This window comes from Tachypleus tridentatus, chromosome 1 (genome assembly GCF_004210375.1).
Source record: "Tachypleus tridentatus isolate NWPU-2018 chromosome 1, ASM421037v1, whole genome shotgun sequence".
In the NCBI taxonomy this organism is placed as follows: Eukaryota; Metazoa; Arthropoda; class Merostomata; order Xiphosura; family Limulidae; genus Tachypleus; species Tachypleus tridentatus.
Window position 1 is genome coordinate 177,437,161 of NC_134825.1, and position 12,599 is coordinate 177,449,759.

Sequence of the window (12,599 nt, forward strand, 5' to 3'; positions counted from 1 at the left end):
TACTTAAACAATCATATTTTTAACTAAAAATAGTTATTAGTATATATGCTACTCACCTGTCTGTAAATGTGGATGTTTCAGATAGTAGGGAACAGGGAACCTGCAGGCTCCAGATACTCAGAACTGAGAGAGGAGTAGGGAGCAGGGGACCTGCAGGCTCTAGATACTCAGAACTGAGAGAGGAGTAGGGAACAGGGAACCTGCAGGCTCCAGATACTCAGAACTGAGAGAGGAGTAGGGAGCAGGGGACCTGCAGGCTCTAGATACTCAGAACTGAGAGAGGAGTAGGGAGCAGGGGACCTGCAGGCTCTAGATACTCAGAACTGAGAGAGGAGTAGGGAGCAGGGGACCTGCAGGCTCTAGATACTCAGAACTGAGAGAGGAGTAGGGAGCAGGGGACCTGCAGGCTCTAGATACTCAGAACTGAGAGAGGAGTAGGGAACAGGGAACCTGCAGGCTCCAGATACTCAGAACTGAGAGAGGAGTAGGGAGCAGGGGACCTGCAGGCTCTAGATACTCAGAACTGAGAGAGGAGTAGGGAGCAGGGGACCTGCAGGCTCTAGATACTCAGAACTGAGAGAGGAGTAGGGAGCAGGGGACCTGCAGGCTCTAGATACTCAGAACTGAGAGATGAGTAGGGAACAGGGAACCTGAAGGCTCCAGATACTCAGAACTGAGAGAGGAGTAGGGAGCAGGGGACCTGCAGGCTCTAGATACTCAGAACTGAGAGAGGAGTAGGGAGCAGGGGACCTGCAGGCTCTAGATACTCAGAACTGAGAGAGGAGTAGGGAAAAGGGGACCTGTAGGCTCTAGATACTCAAAACTGAGAGAGGAGTAGGGAGCAGGGGACCTGCAGGCTCTAGATACTCAGAACTGAGAGAGGAGCAGGGAGCAGGTGACCTGCAGGCTCTAGATACTCAGAACTGAGAGGAGTAGGGAGCAGGAGGCCTGAAGGCTCTAGCTACTCAGAACTGAGAGAGGAGCAGGGAGCAGGTGACCTGCAGGCTCTAGATACTCAGAACTGAGAGGAGTAGGGAGCAGGAGGCCTGAAGGCTCTAGCTACTCAGAACTGAGAGAGGAGTAGGGAGCAGGGGGCCTGCAGGCTCTAGACACTCAGAACTGAGAGAGGAGTAGGGAGCAGAGGGCCTGCAGGCTCTAGCTACTCAGAACAGAAAGAGGAGTAGGGAGCAGGGGGCCTGCAGGCTCTAGACACTCAGAACTGAGAGAGGAAATTAAGTGTTTATTGGTTTAAAAAATCCATCTAGCAAAATTGTTTGGCAAAACCAATTACATTTCAAAATTCACACACTCAACAGACACATTTGAGCTCCAAAAGAAACTTATTTCCAGTTGCAATGTCTATTGGCTTCATTCTTCCGCCTTGAAACCAAGATGGAAGCTTTCTAAATTAAATTGGTTGTTTGAAGAAAAAGTATCGATAGTGGAGTAATTTATGTTTCATTATTTTCCAGACGTATCGGAGAACATTACATCTTACTTTTATAATATAGAAACTTGTTTTAGGTCATTTAGATAGCCTGGGAGCCAACTTTAATGAATATTTTCCTTTTTTCATGTGGGTAATGGATCCTTCATCTTTTCTGACAGTGAAGCAAATGAACTGTCATTTTCAGTCCCGTTACATAGCAACGATACGCAACTGAAAAAAAAACAATATTAAAATGTCTATCTTTGGATACTTTCTCAACAAAAGAAATATTGAAATCTCTATATTATTCACACCTGTCTACAACATAACTTCCAATGCATAAGAACCAACATCACGTAACTTCCTTAGAACTTACTAGACGTTCTACGCCGTCTAGCAGCAAACTACAACATTAAAAATATAACTTTTGTACTATAAATTCGATTTCTACTGACTTCAATTACCTATAATTTGTAATTGAGTTTCACGCGACTTGGAGGCAAAGTTTTTATTTTCAAAAGTACTTGTTAACTTAAAGATCATGTGATAAATACTGAATTATCCAGAAATTTAAACACAGATGTGTTAATTGTCACAAATTTACTTCATATACAACTGTACCTGACGCTTTCGCTATGTTTATAAACTTCACGTACAACTAGACCTGACACTTTCACTATATTTATACACTTCACATACAACTATATCTGACACTCTCACAATGTTTATACACTTCACGTACAACTAGACCTGACACTTTCACTAAGTTTATAAACTTCACGTACAACTATACCTGACACTTTAACTATGTTTATAAACTTCACATACAACTAGACCTGACACTTTAACTATATTTATACACTTCACATACAACTATACCTAACACTTTCACTATGTTTATAAACTTCACATACAACTATACCTGACACTTTCACTATGTTTATAAACTTCACGTACAACTAGACCTGACACTTTCACTATGTTTATAAACTTCACATACAACTATATCTGACACTCTCACAATGTTTATACACTTCACATACAACTAGACCTGACACTTTCACTAAGTTTATAAACTTCACGTACAACTGGACCTGACACTTTCACTATGTTTATAAACTTCACGTACAACTATACCTGACACTTTCACTATGTTTATAAACTTCACGTACAACTAGACCTGACACTTTCACTAAGTTTATAAACTTCACGTACAACTATACCTGACACTTTCACTATGTTTATAAACTTCACGTACAACTAGACCTGACACTTTAACTATATTTATACACTTCACGTACAACTATACCTGACACTTTCACTATGTTTATAAACTTCACGTACAACTATACCTGACACTTTCACTATGTTTATAAACTTCACGTACAACTAGACCTGACACTTTCACTATGTTTATAAACTTCACGTACAACTGGACCTGACACTTTAACTATATTTATACACTTCACATACAACTATACCTGACACTTTCACTAAGTTTATAAACTTCACGTACAACTAGACCTGACACTTTCACTATGTTTATAAACTTCACGTACAACTATACCTGACACTTTCACTATGTTTATAAACTTCACGTACAACTATACCTGACACTTTCACAATGTTTATACACTTCACGTACAACTAGACCTGACACTTTCACTAAGTTTATAAACTTCACGTACAACTATACCTGACACTTTAACTATGTTTATAAACTTCACATACAACTGGACCTGACACTTTAACTATGTTTATAAACTTCACATACAACTATACCTGACACTTTCACTATGTTTATAAACTTCACATACAACTATACCTGACACTTTCACTATGTTTATAAACTTCACATACAACTATACCTGACACTTTCACTATGTTTATAAACTTCACGTACAACTAGACCTGACACTTTCACTATGTTTATACACTTCACATACAACTATACCTGACACTTTCACTATGTTTATAAACTTCACATACAACTATACCTGACACTTTCACTATGTTTATAAACTTCACGTACAACTATACCTGACACTCACTATGTTTATAAACTTCACGTACAACTAGACCTGACACTTTAACTATGTTTATAAACTTCACATACAACTAGACCTGACACTTTCACTATATTTATACACTTCACATACAACTATACCTGACACTTTCACTATGTTTATAAACTTCACGTACAACTATACCTGACACTTTCACTATGTTTATAAACTTCACGTACAACTAGACCTGACACTTTCACTATGTTTATAAACTTCACGTACAACTAGACCTGACACTTTAACTATGTTTATAAACTTCACATACAACTATACCTGACACTTTCACTATGTTTATAAACTTCACGTGCAACTAGACCTGACACTTTCACTATGTTTATAAACTTCACGTACAACTATACCTGACACTTTAACTAAGTTTATAAACTTCACGTACAACTATACCTGACACTTTCACTATGTTTATAAACTTCACGTACAACTATACCTGACACTTTCACTATGTTTATAAACTTCACGTACAACTATACCTGACACTTTCACTATGTTTATAAACTTCACGTACAACTATACCTGACGCTTTCACTATGTTTATAAACTTCACGTACAACTATACCTGACGCTTTCACTATGTTTATAAACTTCACGTACAACTATACCTGACACTTTAACTATGTTTATAAACTTCACGTACAACTATACCTGACACTTTCACTATGTTTATAAACTTCACGTACAACTATACCTGACACTTTCACTAAGTTTATAAACTTCACGTACAACTATACCTGACACTTTAACTATGTTTATAAACTTCACGTACAACTAGACCTGACACTTTAACTATGTTTATACACTTCACATACAACTATACCTGACACTTTCACTATGTTTATAAACTTCACGTACAACTATACCTGACACTTTCACTATGTTTATAAACTTCACGTACAACTATACCTGACACTTTCACTATGTTTATAAACTTCACGTACAGCTAGACCTGACACTTTCACTATGTTTATAAACTTCACGTACAACTATACCTGACACTTTCACTAAGTTTATAAACTTCACGTACAACTATACCTGACACTTTCACTATGTTTATAAACTTCACGTACAACTATACCTGACACTTTAACTATGTTTATAAACTTCACATACAACTATACCTGACACTTTCACTATGTTTATAAACTTCACATACAACTATACCTGACACTTTCACTATGTTTATAAACTTCACGTACAACTAGACCTGACACTTTCACTATGTTTATAAACTTCACGTACAACTAGACCTGACACTTTAACTATATTTATAAACTTCACGTACAACTATACCTGACACTTTCACTATGTTTATAAACTTCACGTACAACTAGACCTGACACTTTCACTATGTTTATAAACTTCACGTACAACTATACCTGACACTTTAACTATGTTTATAAACTTCACGTACAACTATACCTGACACTTTCACTATGTTTATAAACTTCACTTACAACTATACCTGACACTTTCACTATGTTTATAAACTTCACGTACAACTATACCTGACACTTTCACTATGTTTATAAACTTCACGTACAACTATACCTGACACTTTCACTATGTTTATAAACTTCACGTACAACTATACCTGACACTTTCACTATGTTTATAAACTTCACGTACAACTATACCTGACACTTTCACTATGTTTATAAACTTCACGTACAACTATACCTGACACTTTCACTATGTTTATAAACTTCACGTGCAACTATACCTGACACTTCTCACTATGTTTATAAACTTCACGTACAACTATACCTGACACTTTCACTATGTTTATAAACTTCACGTACAACTATACCTGACACTTTCACTATGTTTATAAACTTCACGTACAACTATACCTGACACTTTCACTATGTTTATAAACTTCACGTACAACTATACCTGACACTTTCACTATGTTTATAAACTTCACGTACAACTATACCTGACACTTTCACTATGTTTATAAACTTCACGTACAACTAGACCTGACACTTTCACTATGTTTATAAACTTCACGTACAACTATACCTGACACTTTCACTATGTTTATAAACTTCACGTACAACTAGACCTGACACTTTCACTATGTTTTTAACTTCACGTACAACTATACCTGACACTTTCACTATGTTTATAAACTTCACATACAACTATACCTGACACTTTCACTATGTTTATAAACTTCACGTACAACTAGACCTGACACTTTCACTATGTTTATAAACTTCACGTACAACTATACCTGACACTTTAACTATGTTTATACACTTCACGTACAACTATACCTGACACTTTCACTAAGTTTATAAACTTCACGTACAACTAGACCTGACACTTTCACTATGTTTATAAACTTCACGTACAACTATACCTGACACTTTAACTATGTTTATAAACTTCACGTACAACTATATCTGACACTTTCACTATGTTTATAAACTTCACGTACAACTATACCTGACACTTTCACTATGTTTATAAACTTCACGTACAACTATACCTGACACTTCACTATGTTTATAAACTTCACATACAACTATACCTGACACTTTCACTATGTTTATAAACTTCACATACAACTATACCTGACACTTTCACTATGTTTATAAACTTCACATACAACTATACCTGACACTTTCACTATGTTTATAAACTTCACGTACAACTATACCTGACACTTTCACTATGTTTATAAACTTCACGTACAACAACTAGACCTGACACTTTCACTATGTTTATAAACTTCACGTACAACTAGACCTGACACTTTCACTAAGTTTATAAACTTCACGTACAACTATACCTGACACTTTCACTATGTTTATAAACTTCACGTACAACTATACCTGACACTTTCACTATGTTTATAAACTTCACGTACAACTATACCTGACACTTTAACTATGTTTATAAACTTCACGTACAACTATACCTGACACTTTCACTATGTTTATAAACTTCACGTACAACTATACCTGACACTTTCACTATGTTTTATAAACTTCACGTACAACTATACCTGACACTTTCACTATGTTTATAAACTTCACGTACAACTAGACCTGACACTTTCACTATGTTTATAAACTTCACGTACAACTAGACCTGACACTTTAACTATGTTTATAAACTTCACGTACAACTATACCTGACACTTTCACTATGTTTATAAACTTCACGTACAACTAGACCTGACACTTTCACTATGTTTATAAACTTCACGTACAACTATACCTGACACTTTCACTATGTTTATAAACTTCACGTACAACTATACCTGACACTTTCACTATGTTTATAAACTTCACGTACAACTATACCTGACACTTTCACTATGTTTATAAACTTCACGTACAACTATACCTGACACTTTCACTATGTTTATAAACTTCACGTACAACTATACCTGACACTTTCACTATGTTTATAAACTTCACGTACAACTATACCTGACACTTTCACTATGTTTATAAACTTCACGTACAACTAGACCTGACACTTTCACTATGTTTATAAACTTCACGTACAACTAGACCTGACACTTTAACTATGTTTATAGGCTTCACATACAACTATACCTGACACTTTCACTATGTTTATAAACTTCACGTACAACTAGACCTGACACTTTCACTATGTTTATAAACTTCACGTACAACTATACCTGACACTTTCACTAAGTTTATAAACTTCACGTACAACTATACCTGACACTTTCACTATGTTTATAAACTTCACGTACAACTATACCTGACACTTTCACTATGTTTATAAACTTCACGTACAACTAGACCTGACACTTTCACTATGTTTATAAACTTCACGTTACCTGACACTTTCACTATGTTTATAAACTTCACGTACAACTATACCTGACACTTTCACTATGTTTATAAACTTCACGTACAACTATACCTGACACTTTAACTATGTTTATAAACTTCACGTACAACTATACCTGACACTTTCACTATGTTTATAAACTTCACGTACAACTATACCTGACACTTTCACTATGTTTATAAACTTCACGTACAACTATACCTGACACTTTCACTATGTTTATAAACTTCACGTACAACTATACCTGACACTTTCACTATGTTTATAAACTTCACGTACAACTATACCTGACACTTTCACTATGTTTATAAACTTCACGTACAACTATACCTGACACTCAACTATGTTTATAAACTTCACATACAACTATACCTGACACTTTAACTATGTTTATAAACTTCACGTACAACTATACCTGACACTTTCACTATGTTTATAAACTTCACGTACAACTATACCTGACACTTTCACTATGTTTATAAACTTCACGTACAACTATACCTGACACTTTCACTATGTTTATAAACTTCACGTACAACTAGACCTGACACTTTCACTATATTTATAAACTTCACATACAACTATACCTGACACTTTCACTAAGTTTATAAACTTCACGTACAACTATACCTGACACTTTCACTATGTTTATAAACTTCACGTACAACTATACCTGACACTTTCACTATGTTTATAAACTTCACGTACAACTATACCTGACACTTTCACTATGTTTATAAACTTCACGTACAACTATACCTGACACTTTCACTATGTTTATAAACTTCACGTACAACTATACCTGACACTTTCACTATGTTTATAAACTTCACGTACAACTATACCTGACACTTTCACTATGTTTATAAACTTCACGTACAACTATACCTGACACTTTCACTATGTTTATAAACTTCACGTACAACTAGACCTGACACTTTCACTATGTTTATAAACTTCACGTACAACTAGACCTGACACTTTAACTATATTTATACACTTCACGTACAACTATACCTGACACTTTCACTATGTTTATAAACTTCACGTACAACTAGACCTGACACTTTCACTATGTTTATAAACTTCACGTACAACTATACCTGACACTTTAACTATGTTTATAAACTTCACGTACAACTATACCTGACACTTTCACAATGTTTATACACTTCACGTACAACTAGACCTGACACTTTCACTAAGTTTATAAACTTCACGTACAACTATACCTGACACTTTAACTATGTTTATAAACTTCACGTACAACTAGACCTGACACTTTAACTATGTTTATAAACTTCACATACAACTATACCTGACACTTTCACTATGTTTATAAACTTCACATACAACTATACCTGACACTTTCACTATGTTTATAAACTTCACATACAACTATACCTGACACTTTCACTATGTTTATAAACTTCACGTACAACTAGACCTGACACTTTCACTATGTTTATAAACTTCACGTACAACTAGACCTGACACTTTCACTATGTTTATAAACTTCACGTACAACTATACCTGACACTTTAACTATGTTTATAAACTTCACATACAACTAGACCTGACACTTTAACTATATTTATACACTTCACATACAACTATACCTGACACTTTCACTATGTTTATAAACTTCACATACAACTATACCTGACACTTTCACTATGTTTATAAACTTCACGTACAACTAGACCTGACACTTTCACTATGTTTATAAACTTCACGTACAACTAGACCTGACACTTTAACTATATTTATACACTTCACATACAACTATACCTGACACTTTCACTATGTTTATAAACTTCACGTACAACTATACCTGACACTTTCACTATGTTTATAAACTTCACGTACAACTATACCTGACACTTTAACTATGTTTATAAACTTCACGTACAACTATACCTGACACTTTCACTATGTTTATAAACTTCACTTACAACTATACCTGACACTTTCACTATGTTTATAAACTTCACGTACAACTATACCTGACACTTTCACTATGTTTATAAACTTCACGTACAACTATACCTGACACTTTCACTATGTTTATAAACTTCACGTACAACTATACCTGACACTTTCACTATGTTTATAAACTTCACGTACAACTATACCTGACACTTTCACTATGTTTATAAACTTCACGTACAACTATACCTGACACTTTCACTATGTTTATAAACTTCACGTACAACTATACCTGACACTCACTATGTTTATAAACTTCACGTACAACTATACCTGACACTTTCACTATGTTTATAAACTTCACGTACAACTATACCTGACACTTTCACTATGTTTATAAACTTCACGTACAACTATACCTGACACTTTCACTATGTTTATAAACTTCACGTACAACTATACCTGACACTTTCTCCTATGTTTATAAACTTCACGTACAACTATACCTGACACTTTCACTATGTTTATAAACTTCACGTACAACTATACCTGACACTTTCACTATGTTTATAAACTTCACGTACAACTAGACCTGACACTTTCACTATGTTTATAAACTTCACGTACAACTAGACCTGACACTTTCACTATGTTTATAAACTTCACGTACAACTATACCTGACACTTTCACTATGTTTATAAACTTCACGTACAACTATACCTGACACTTTCACTATGTTTATAAACTTCACGTACAACTAGACCTGACACTTTCACTATGTTTATAAACTTCACGTACAACTAGACCTGACACTTTCACTATGTTTATAAACTTCACGTACAACTATACCTGACACTTTCACTATGTTTATAAACTTCACGTACAACTAGACCTGACACTTTCACTATATTTATACACTTCACATACAACTATACCTGACACTTTCACTATGTTTATAAACTTCACATACAACTATACCTGACACTTTCACTATGTTTATAAACTTCACGTACAACTATACCTGACACTTTCTACTATGTTTATAAACTTCACGTTACAACTAGACCTGACACTTTCACTATGTTTATAAACTTCACGTACAACTAGACCTGACACTTTCACTATGTTTATAAACTTCACGTACAACTATACCTGACACTTTAACTATGTTTATAAACTTCACATACAACTAGACCTGACACTTTCACTATGTTTATAAACTTCACGTTACATGTTTACTATAATATACCTGACACTTTCACTATGTTTATAAACTTCACATACAACTATACCTGACACTTTCACTATGTTTATAAACTTCGCGTACAACTAGACCTGACACTTTCACTATGTTTATAAACTTCACGTGCAACTAGACCTGACGCTTTAACTATGTTTATAAACTTCACATACAACTATACCTGACACTTTCACTATGTTTATAAACTTCACGTACAACTAGACCTGACACTTTCACTATGTTTATAAACTTCACGTACAACTATACCTGACACTTTAACTAAGTTTATAAACTTCACGTACAACTATACCTGACACTTTCACTATGTTTATAAACTTCACTTACAACTATACCTGACACTTTCACTATGTTTATAAACTTCACGTACAACTATACCTGACACTTTCACTATGTTTATAAACTTCACGTACAACTATACCTGACACTTTCACTATGTTTATAAACTTCACGTACAACTATACCTGACACTTTCACTATGGTTTATAAACTTCACGTGCAACCTAATACCTGACGCTTTCACTATGTTTATAAACTTCACGTACAACTAGATGCCTGACGCTTTAACTATATTTATAAACTTCACGTACAACTATACCTGACGCTTTCACTATGTTTATAAACTTCACGTACAACTATACCTGACACTTTCACTATGTTTATAAACTTCACGTACAACTATACCTGACACTTTCACTATGTTTATAAACTTCACGCTACAACTATACCTGACACTTTCACTATGTTTATAAACTTCACGTACAACTGGACCTGACACTTTCACTATGTTTATAAACTTCACGTACAACTATACCTGACACTTTAACTATGTTTATAAACTTCACGTACAACTATACCTGACACTTTCACTATGTTTATAAACTTCACATACAACTATACCTGACACTTTCACTATGTTTATAAACTTCACGTACAACTATACCTGACACTTTCACTATGTTTATAAACTTCACGTACAACTATACCTGACACTTTCACTATGTTTATAAACTTCACGTACAACTATACCTGACACTTTCACTATGTTTATAAACTTCACGTGCAACTAGACCTGACACTTTCACTATGTTTATAAACTTCACGTACAACTATACCTGACACTTTAACTATGTTTATAAACTTCACGTACAACTATGCCTGACACTTTCAACTGGGTTTATAAACTTCGCATGCAACTATACCTGACACTCACTATGTTTATAAACTTCACGTACAACTATACCTGACACTTTCACTATGTTTATAAACTTCGTGCAACTATACCTGACACTTTCACTATGTTTATAACTTCACGCGTTACAACTAGACCTGACACTTTCACTATGGTTTATAAACTTCACGTACAACTATACCTGACACTTTCACTATGTTTATGGAAACTTCACGTGCAATGCTATACCTGACGCTTTCACTATGTTTATAAACTTCACGTTACAACTATGCCTGACGTACAACTACCTCACTCACTATGTTTATAAACTTCACGTACAACTATACCTGACACTTTAACTATGTTTATAAACTTCACGTACAACTATACCTGACACTAATCACTATGTTTATAAACTTCACGTACAACTAGGACCTGACACTTTCACTATGTTTATAAACTTCACGTACAACTATACCTGACACTTTCACTATGTTTATAAACTTCACGTACAACTATACCTGACACTTTCACTATAAGTTTATAAAGCTTCACGTACAACTATACCTGACACTTTCACTATGTTTATAAACTTCACGTACAACTATACCTGACACTTTCACTATGTTTATAAACTTCACGTACAACTATACCTGACACTTCTCTATATGTTTATAAACTTCACGTACAACTATACCTGACACTTTCACTATGTTTATAAACTTCACGTACAACTATACCTGACACTTTCACTATGTTTATAAACTTCACGTACAACTATACCTGACACTTCACTAAGTTTATAAACTTCTACTATACCTGACGCTTTCACTATGTTTATAAACTTCACGTACAACTATACCTGACACTTTCACTTATGTTTATAAACTTCA